Raw genomic sequence first — 10,032 nt, 5'->3', positions numbered from 1 at the left:
AGAGAGAGAGAGAGAGAGAGAGAGAGAGAGAGAGATGTGGGCCCAATTAGTTATTTATTTTATTTTTCCTTTAAATTAAATAGAAAAAATATAAAAAATATATTAGAAAGGGTATTTTAGTCTTTTCGGTTTTCCGATGGACCAAAATTACAGACAAACATGGTCAAAAGGACCACCAATCCAAAAAAATTGAGGTTTGGATTAAAACCCCAAAAAATTACATACCACAGGGACCATTTTAGCAATTTTGTTAATAAATCCTTTTAACCCCAATTCCTAATTGCTTTTCGGACTAGCCCAAAAGCTTGAAAAGTTACTTTAAAATGTTCATAAACTACCCCATCTTGGAAACTTTATATGAAACAAGTCCTAAACTCAAAATTTACATTTCAATTATTTATATTTGACCGTATCTTGTGATTTATTTGCAAGATAAATCCAAGATTTAATATTATAAATTAAACAAATCACTTTTAGTCCTTATTTGGAAATAACTTAACAAATTAAGTCCAAATTGTTTATACGCGTACCCTATACTTTGACTGAGTTACCAAACTACCATCCACATATTAATTTATGTTAACATTTTCTTAGGAAACTAAATTATCTTGGAGTATCGTGTTCACGGCAATACGTCTCGGCTTTTCTCACTTCACTTACTCGCCATACACACATTAAGGTGAGTGTTACGGCCCCATTTTTACATACTTTTGGGGGGGGGGGGGGAATACATGTAGTACTTGTATATCTAGTATATATCTATTTTCTAAACACTTTGTTTAAACAAACAACACTGCCGTTGTTATGCAATATAATTCATACAAAAATATTATTTATTACGCTACTACTTACGATACGTGTACTAAGTAATATTTATCATAGAAAATACATAAAAAAATATCATTGTTTTGTGTAAATACTTTACCAGTTTTAAAAATAATTGTTTAAACGCTTACATGTTAAGTAAACAAAATCGTTTTAAACCTCAATAGTTTTATATGTTATTTTGTTAAGATAATACGATTAATAAAAATAACATATACGTTTTGACTAAAATTATGCTATGGCTGTATACCCGGTTATCAACTTGGTAGTTTCATTATACCTCATACATAGATAAAAATATATAGGTTTATATATTTTTACGAGTTATAGAGCTCGTATCTTAGGCTCAATTATGTGCTTGTACTCAAAGTTTTATCAATTGTTTATACAAGTACTGTACTCTTCAATGTGTACGCTTATCAAATATACTTGTGAATTACCTGTTTATCCATATCTGCGGTTGTTAAGTTCAACCTTGGCAGATAACTTTATCCGTATATTTGTTTATGACATAAATATATAGGTTTATACATTTATACAAGTTATAGAACTTGTATATTAGGCTCATACATGTGCTTGTGTACACTATACTAAGTTTTGTCAACTGTTTAAACAAGTATCGTACACTTTACATGTATGCTTATCAAATATACTTGTTGTTTATCCGTATCTGCGGTTGTTAAGTTCAACCTTGGCAGATAACTGTATTCGTATATCCGTATGTTTGTTTATCTGTATCTGCGGTTGTGAAGTACAACCTTGGCAGAAAACTTTATTCGTTACCCGTACAACCATGGATTTGGTTGCTTTCAAACACAATTTTAAGTATGGAATTACTAATGGAACATAACGTTTTGGCTTCAAAGATTTATTACAAACACAGCTTTAAGTATGGAATTACTTATGAAACATAACGTTTCGGCTTTCAAAGTTTCATTACAATCACAGTTTTACGTATGGGTTTAGTTATACAAACTATACATTTTGGCTTTTTAAGACTCATTGCAAACACTATTTTTAACTGTTGTTATACATACAAAGATAATACTTTTTAGACTTACTAAAAGTATTACATTGTAAGCAGAAAACCTGTGACACTCACCAACCTTTGTGTTAACTTTCAAAATTACATGTATTCTTAGGGGATCATTAGCCAGACGTTCAGACAGAAGATTAGTTGTGGATTGCAGACAACCTAGCTAGCTTGCTTTTTCTTACCTGTTTAAGGCAACTATTGTACTATTATTATCTGTAAGAACCTTGTATTCAAACTTAATGATGAAATACATATGCAGTTTTGTTTATCGTTGTACTTGTGCTATATATTCAGTTTATCTGTGATCCATGAACTTAGTCCCACTCCCGGCGTGTTCCGCCTTGGCCGGGGGTGTGACAGTACACGTCCGAGTCTGATTTGCCTTTGAAAGAAGGGACTTTCATCTTAATAGAACTTAAATTGTCATCTCTCCGTGACCTCCTTCTATTCGGTCGCCTTTCAGGTTCCCAATCAGCATCCTCCTCTTCCCCGTTAGAAACCTGTGATGATGCTCGAGATCGAGTTCTTTGTGCTTGGGCCTCCATTTGGTTCATTCTTTCATGTACTTGGTTAAATTCATTTGTCATCAAATGTCGCATCTCATCCATTATAGCTTGAACTTGAAGGTTTGGTGGGGGGTTCTAATCACCCATCTTATATTTCTGCCAAAAAAAAAGTAAGTTACTTCCTCCCAACACTCGTTCACGTGTTTTTCTAAAAAAATTGTTTACTCAACCCTCGTGTATCCCTCAAATGGCTTTTACCCTCTTTTAGTGTCACCACACAGCCTTTTAAGAACCAATTATCAAATTTGAACTTGTGGCCTTGATGAATTCAAACTTACCAAACAACTTTTAAAAAATTGAATCCAAAACAATGTAACCTCAATATACGAAAAGAAAGCCAAACAAACTTGGCTTTGCTAATGATAAAACAAACAATGGCTTTATTTTTTTATTTTTTTGAAAAAAAATGACTCTACTTGGAATTCAAATTGACTTTATAGAAAAAGACTTTACTTGTTCCTCTCTCTCTCTCTCTCTCTCTCTTTCTTGTTCGTTTTTTTTCCACTTCTCTCTCTCTCTCTCTCTCTCTCTCTCTTTTGTAAATCTTTTTTTTTTGCTTTTTTTTGTAATTATGTTTTATTTTTTCGTTTCTTTTCATTTTTTGTTGTTTTCTTTTGACCTTTGATATATTTTTTTTATTTTTTTTTTGGAAGCTAATTTCCCAATGAAAATATAAAGGAAACAAAAAAGAAATGTAGAATATAGAAGTTTGACAGCTTAGAAATTCAAAAGTCTCTAGTAAGAACTTTGACAACTTGTGACAAGACCCGCTACCAATATGCGTCATAGAACTCAAGTAATCCATAAAAAAAAGATATATATGCAACACAAAGAACTGGCTCTGATACCAAATGGTGTGATCTCACCAAATTGAGGTTTGAACACGTTTTGCCGGATCGTTCTATAGGCTATAGAATTGTAAAACAAAGGTGGAAACTGCGACCCGTTGTCTATAAAGAGACAAGAACCTTGGTATAAAACGTCACAATCAACCCACCAAATTGATTGATAGGTTTGAACGCCACAAGGTATAAAAACCTAATAAGTTCTAAAGTTCACAAAGAACGAAAAGAGTTAAAAACTCACAAATTGTATTCAAAATTTGATTGATTCCAAAATGGTTACAATACCACATTTTTATAGGGTGGGAAAAGCACCTAAAGAGCCATGAATTAAAGAAGTGTCTTTAATTTAAGGCATTTAACCTCCCAAGTTAAAACTATGAATCTAGACATGGTTTATCACAAGGTTCAAGTAACCTAAGACCCTTGTATCTTCCCAACACTTATTTAGGAGTAAAAAAAACAAAAATTATATATTAAAATATAAAAAAAACGAAATGGGCTTGATAAAGGCTCTTATTGGATCTTGTAAATCACTCTTGGACTTTAATTATGGTAATCCCACTTTGATTAGGTCCAATGGGTCTCCATGTACTTTCTTGAGTACAAACTTCTCTAATAAACCAATTTAAATCCTTCTTGAATGCTTTAGCTCGTGCCGTCGTAACCGGTCCATCTGAGATTTTAATTGGATCCTTTGTAGACAGTTGTGGGTTTGCATCAGTTGTGAAGCTTTCGTAAGACGAGAGACTCACAACAAGCTTGAACCTCGAAGTGAGCGGTGTATTTTCATCGGCTACCCACATAAATCCTTTGGATATCTTTTCTACAGACCTAGTGATAACGTGGTCTTTGCAGCAAGGAGATGAGTTTCCCACAAGAGGGGACTCATATGCCAAGAGGACAGTGGGAGGACAATTGATCTTGAAGAGATAAGAGAATCAAGCGGTGAAGGAACCTCTAACACTAGCACTCACATTGAGGAAGAGATTCATATTGAACCTATTGGCGAGTCATTACCTTTTAGACGTTCCACTCGAGTTACAATGACACTAGAGTTTTATGGCTTTCAAATTACTACATACAGTGATACGTTTATCAGTGATAGTACACTAGTAAAATTGGATGAGCCTTCTAGCTACAAGGAAGCCATGGCGAGCCCTGAGTCTGACAAATAGAAAGAGGCAATGGACAGCGAGATCTAGTCCATGTATGACAATCAAGTTTGGAACTTGGTTGACAATGTACCAAGTCGAAAGATAGTTGGGTGTAAATGGATCTTCAAGAAGAAGACCGACATGGATGGAAAGGTGCACACGTTCAAGGAACGACTGGTTGCGAAGGGATTTATTCAAACCCTTGGGGTTGACTATAATGAGACATTCTCACCAGTGGCCAAGATCAAGTTTATTAGGGTCATGTTATCCATCGTTGCGTTTCATGATTATGAAATCTGGCAGATGGATGTCAAAACCGATTTCCTTAATGATAAGCTGGATGTAGATGTTTACATGTGTCAGCCAGAAGGTTTTGTGGATGCTAAATACTCCAATAGAGTGTGCAAGCTTGAGAAATCCATTTATGGATTGAAGCAAGCATCTCGCAGATGGAATCTTTGCTTCGATGAGAAAGTCAAAGAGTTTGGTTTCTCTAGAAGTGAGGATGAGTCATGTGTGTATTCCAAAGTTAGTGGGGGTATAGTTAGCTTTCTAGTATGGTATGTTGATGTCATATTGCTCATAGGAAATGACGTTCCAACCTTGCAGGAGGTTAAGTCATGGCTTGGGAAGTGTTTCACTATGAAGGATCTAGGGGAAGCTACTTACATTCTGGGGATAAGGATCTTGAGAAATAGGAGTAAAAGACTAATTGGACTTAGTCAGAATACTTACTTGGATAAGGTATTGGAACATTTTAGCTTGGAGAACTCTGAGAAAGGGGAGTTACCTATCCAGAGCAATACCAAACTGGGTAGGACTCAGAATCCGAGTACAGATGTAGAGATAGCGGAAATGATTCGAGTGCCATATGCTTCCGTTGTTGGCTCGATCATGTACACCATGATATGTACTCACCCTGATGTGGCTTTTGTGTTGAGCATGGTAAATCGATATCAAGGGAACCTGGGTAGAGCTCATTGGATAGCAATTAAGAACATTCTTAAGTATCTGTGAAGGAAGAAGGATTGGGTCCTTGTACTTGGTGGTAGTGATGACTTGAGAGTAACAGGGTATAGTGACGCCAACTTTCAGACCGACAGAGATAACTTCTGCTCTCATTCGGGTTGGGCGTTTACCCTAAATGGAGGAGCAGTAACTTAGAAGAGTTCCAAGCAGGAGCTCATGGCTGATTCAACGTGCGAATCATAGTACATAGCTGTGAGCGAGGCGTCAAAGGAGGTTATATGGTTGAAGAACTTCATTGGAGACTTTGGAGTTGTACCAGCCATAAAGGAGCCCATGGAGATTTTATACGATAATGAAGGAGCGGTTGCCTTAACAGAGGAACCAAGGGATCATGGAAGATCCAGACATATCGACAGAAAATATCACTTCATCAGACATCGTGTAGAAGAAGGACTCCTCGTGGTAAAGAGGGTATTGTCAGAAGAGAATCCTGCGAATCCCCTCACAAAGGGTCTAAGTAGGATCAAGCAGATTCAGCATGCGAGGAGCATTGGTCTGAAGGACTATATTAGTTTTAGTGATTAGATAGATATTTTAGAAACTTGTAATAGATAAATGTAATTGACATTTGATGATTAAGTAATGGAGATTTATTTATGAGTAATGTTTACTATCTTGTGTTAATTGCTTACCATTGTTTCACTTTTGCATGTTTTACTTCTACAATAATTGGATTATTCAAATTATTCACAGTCGATCATACTTTGAAAGTAAGTAATGAGGCAAGACTGTCATGAATTGGCTTGTAGATTGTCTAAGTGCTTAGACATAGCAAAGGTTTGCTACAACATTCATGAATACTCCTGAAATAAGATTTGAGTATTGGATTAAACCCACGCTCATTTGAATTACTTCATGGAGTTTATCACGAGTAATTGTGAAACGATAATATCGTATAATCTTTAAACCGAGAGATATGAGTTGTTGTTTAAGAGTTGGTTGTGCATTGATAATGCGTAAACGCATCAGTAACTTGATGTTATAAAACGTATTGTTGTGTACGATTTGATGAGTAAATAGTACAAGCATATAAGTCAAAGTTTATATGTTCCTTTTTCCCTAACGAGAAAAGTGATATCATGGGCCCCTCGATGATTTTGTGTTGGCTTATGTGTCGGGCCCGATCGGGACTGAATTAATGTGTTCAATTAAGTTCACTGTCAAAAAAATCAGAAACCGGGAAACAAATTGTTGGACATTGAGAATGATTATGTTCCATGTCTTTGTCCCCACGATATCTTGTAGAATGGAGGATTATATGATCCCTTATCTAAAGGACGCGTCATTGACTAGGTCAGAGTTCGACAACGACTTTTGAAAGCTACGATTGCTAATCAGATTCCGAAGTCATACTTTCAATTATACTTATTTGACTTATCCAAGTGGGAGACTGTTGGATTAGGTGTCTAAGTCCATAACTATAATTGGTATGTACATGATCTGATAGTAAGATGGTCCTTTTGGGTTTCCTTCACCATAGCAACTTGACAGGATGACTTTTGGAGAAAGAGGTTAGTTAATGATTTATTAATATATTATAAGAATAATATATTAATTAGAAATCATATTATTTAATCAGTATTTAATCAGAAATTAATATGGTATTAATTTTGGAATTAAAGGAACTGAGCTCGGCAGTGTACACGCTGTTTTCCATGTTTCAAACTTGAAAAAATGCTTATCCGATGAAACCCTCGTCATTCCCCTTGATGAAATAGAAATCAACGAGAATCTCCTGTTCGTCGAAGAACCAGTCGAAATCATGGACAGGGAGGTGAAGCGCACTAAGCAAAGTCGCATTCCGATTGTGAAGGTACGGTGGAACGCAAAGCGTGGGCCAGAATTCACATGGGAACGTGAAGACCAGAAGAAGGAGAAGTACCCTCATCTATTCTCGCATTCTCAAATCTAGCTTTTAAAAGAATTTCGGGATGAAATTCCCTCTAACGGGGGGATGATGTCACAACTAGGAATTTTGATGCCTTGTAAACATTGAACAATGATAACAAATGTGAACCAACAATGTGAAAGCATGTATGGTGCTTATTCTATAACAACAAAACTTCCATCAAACACTTCATACAAGCACATCAAATAGTCAACAAAGAATTGGAAGCCCTAGAAATCCCGGTTTAAGTCCATTTTGGACTAGGATTTACTTATTGGGCCTAATGGACCAATAAGCTTCCAATTTAACTATCTTGGATATAGAACTCTCAAATGGGCCCTAATTGGACCCATATACATGAAACTTAATATTTTGGGCCTTACAGGCCTAAAATGAACTAGGTTAACTTTAATGGGCCTTATTGGGCCACAACAAATTTATATAGCCCTAATGGGTCGTAAAAATCATTCCTTGAATTATTTGGGCCAAAAATTTACTTAATTGAATCATAATATGGGTTTAAACACAAAAATCCCAATACACTTTCTTTCCCCTCTCTTTTTCTCGGCCCATCTACACCAAAAGAGAAATGGTTGACTTTCCGTTGCCACCTCACCATTATTTTTTGGGTCTCCATGCATGCAACTCATGTTTCTAAGCAACCATCTCATCACCACTCTCTCTTCTCCTCTCTCTTTTTCTCTCGTCCGAAACCAACACAAACACACACACACACATTTCACAAACACTCTCAAAGAAACTCTCTTCATCCTTCATCAAATTTTCGAGATTTAGGAAGCTCTTCAAGGAGATTATTCCACAAATTCATCATCTAAGGTAAGTTCATGCTTGGATCTATGATCTAGATTCTTTGTTTTATCAAAAATCTCTTGCTAATCTATTCAAACTCATGATCACCTTCTTAGAAACATCTAAGTTCGAGATTCTCCAAGAAGACTTGCTAGGATCAAATCTTCTTCATTTCTCTCTTAAAAAACCAAACCCACAACTCAAGGTGAGCTTCATACCCCTCTCTTTTCGGTTTTCATAAGTTTTATGGGGGAGAATACAAGCAAAATGTGTAGATTTATGTGTATGTGGGTGTTATGTATGATTTTATGCATGTATGTGTGACTTTATGTGTTTTTGTGTTGAATATGTAAAAAAAAAGGGAAGAAATCTCAAGATCTGTGACATAAGAAAGAAATCAAACATGATCTAAGTTATCTTACACTAAACTAGTCAAGAATAATAACCTATAAGATTGCGATAAACATATTTCACCATAAAACCCATTTTTGGACTTAAATTGTCAAATATACAAAAGTTGGGCTAAAAGTTGCTAATTCACATTTTCTTAAAGGTCTAAAGGGTCAAAACAGTTACAATAATTGCTTTTCTGAACATTATGATCTTCAAAGGACTTAAAATGTAAATATTAGCTTAATGGGCTAAATTTTTGGGCTTTCGGCCCAATAAGCCCAATATTGCAAAAATTTGACATTTAAAAGGGCTGAAGTAGTAAAATCTTCAAAACAGGGCATAAAAAGTGTAACAAAACTATTTCAAGGGTTAAAGATGGTCTTCATTTCCAAAAAGGATCGAAAATGTAAAGTTTTTGGATTTTGGGCTAAAAGTGTAAAAATTGCAAAAAGTTGGGCTTTAACCGGAAAATATCATTTTGGAAGAGCTGAAACTGTTAACAAAATAAGTTTCAAGTTAAAAATATCATTTTAACAAATCTATGATGCAAAAGTGTCAAGAAAATGTTTTAAGGACCTAAAATGACTTTTCTTTTATATTAAGGACTACATTTGTTATTTTACAAAAGAAAGGGCTGAAAAGGTTAAACCACTATTTTTAAACCAATTATTTTATTTATAGAATATTGAGTCAAAAATACTAATCTACGGTTTACAAAAATCGAAAGACATATACACGTATAACTCCAAATATCGTTATAAACAAATCGATCGGTCTCGAGTCGATACAAAACAACAATCGTTAAATCGAACTCTCCAGTAGATATGCGATACCTAAGACAAGTAAACATTCGACACTTGGGCTTGAAAGTTTCAAATCATGCTTGTTGGACCTTGCAAGTCCATTAGCATGATCTTTGGGCCGAAGGGATAATGTTTATATGTTATTAGGCCTTCTATGACCCAATTCCATATAAAGGGACCTTCAATGGCTCTCAAGTGCTATTGGGCCCTAGTGATCCAATAGTATTGCCAGTAAGGTCAAAGTAATCAAACGCGAAATGGGCCAACGAGTCTTTCGCATCCCCCGATGGCCTAAAGTAAACTCACGGAAGTAGCAGGATTTGTACTCCTCTTTTCCTTGTTTGCTAGGCTTATGAGTAATCAAAGTAAATAGATTCAAGTTGATAATCAAGAGTAATCAAGGTGGTTGGATTTAAGTGAGTGATAATGGACGACACCTCTATGGATCGTTCATAGTCTGGAGTTATAACCAGTCATTGTCATGAGTGGTTATAACAACTCACAACCTTTAATTAATCCAAAACCACCCAAGAAATCAAGGAAGAGTAATCAAAAATCATTCATTGTGGCGGTAAATCAATTTGAGAAATCACTGTATTTTATGTATTTGGACAACATCGGGTTTTCCTGGGAAGTTCAACATTTTCACTTGTACGCTTAAAACCAAATCCTACAATTATACA

The sequence above is a fragment of the Lactuca serriola genome, chromosome 1 (genome assembly GCF_051521515.1).
Source record: "Lactuca serriola cultivar US96UC23 chromosome 1, Lser_US96UC23_V15, whole genome shotgun sequence".
Taxonomy (NCBI): Eukaryota; Viridiplantae; Streptophyta; class Magnoliopsida; order Asterales; family Asteraceae; genus Lactuca; species Lactuca serriola.
The sequence above is the reverse complement of the archived record's forward strand: the minus strand, read 5'-3'. Positions refer to the sequence as shown.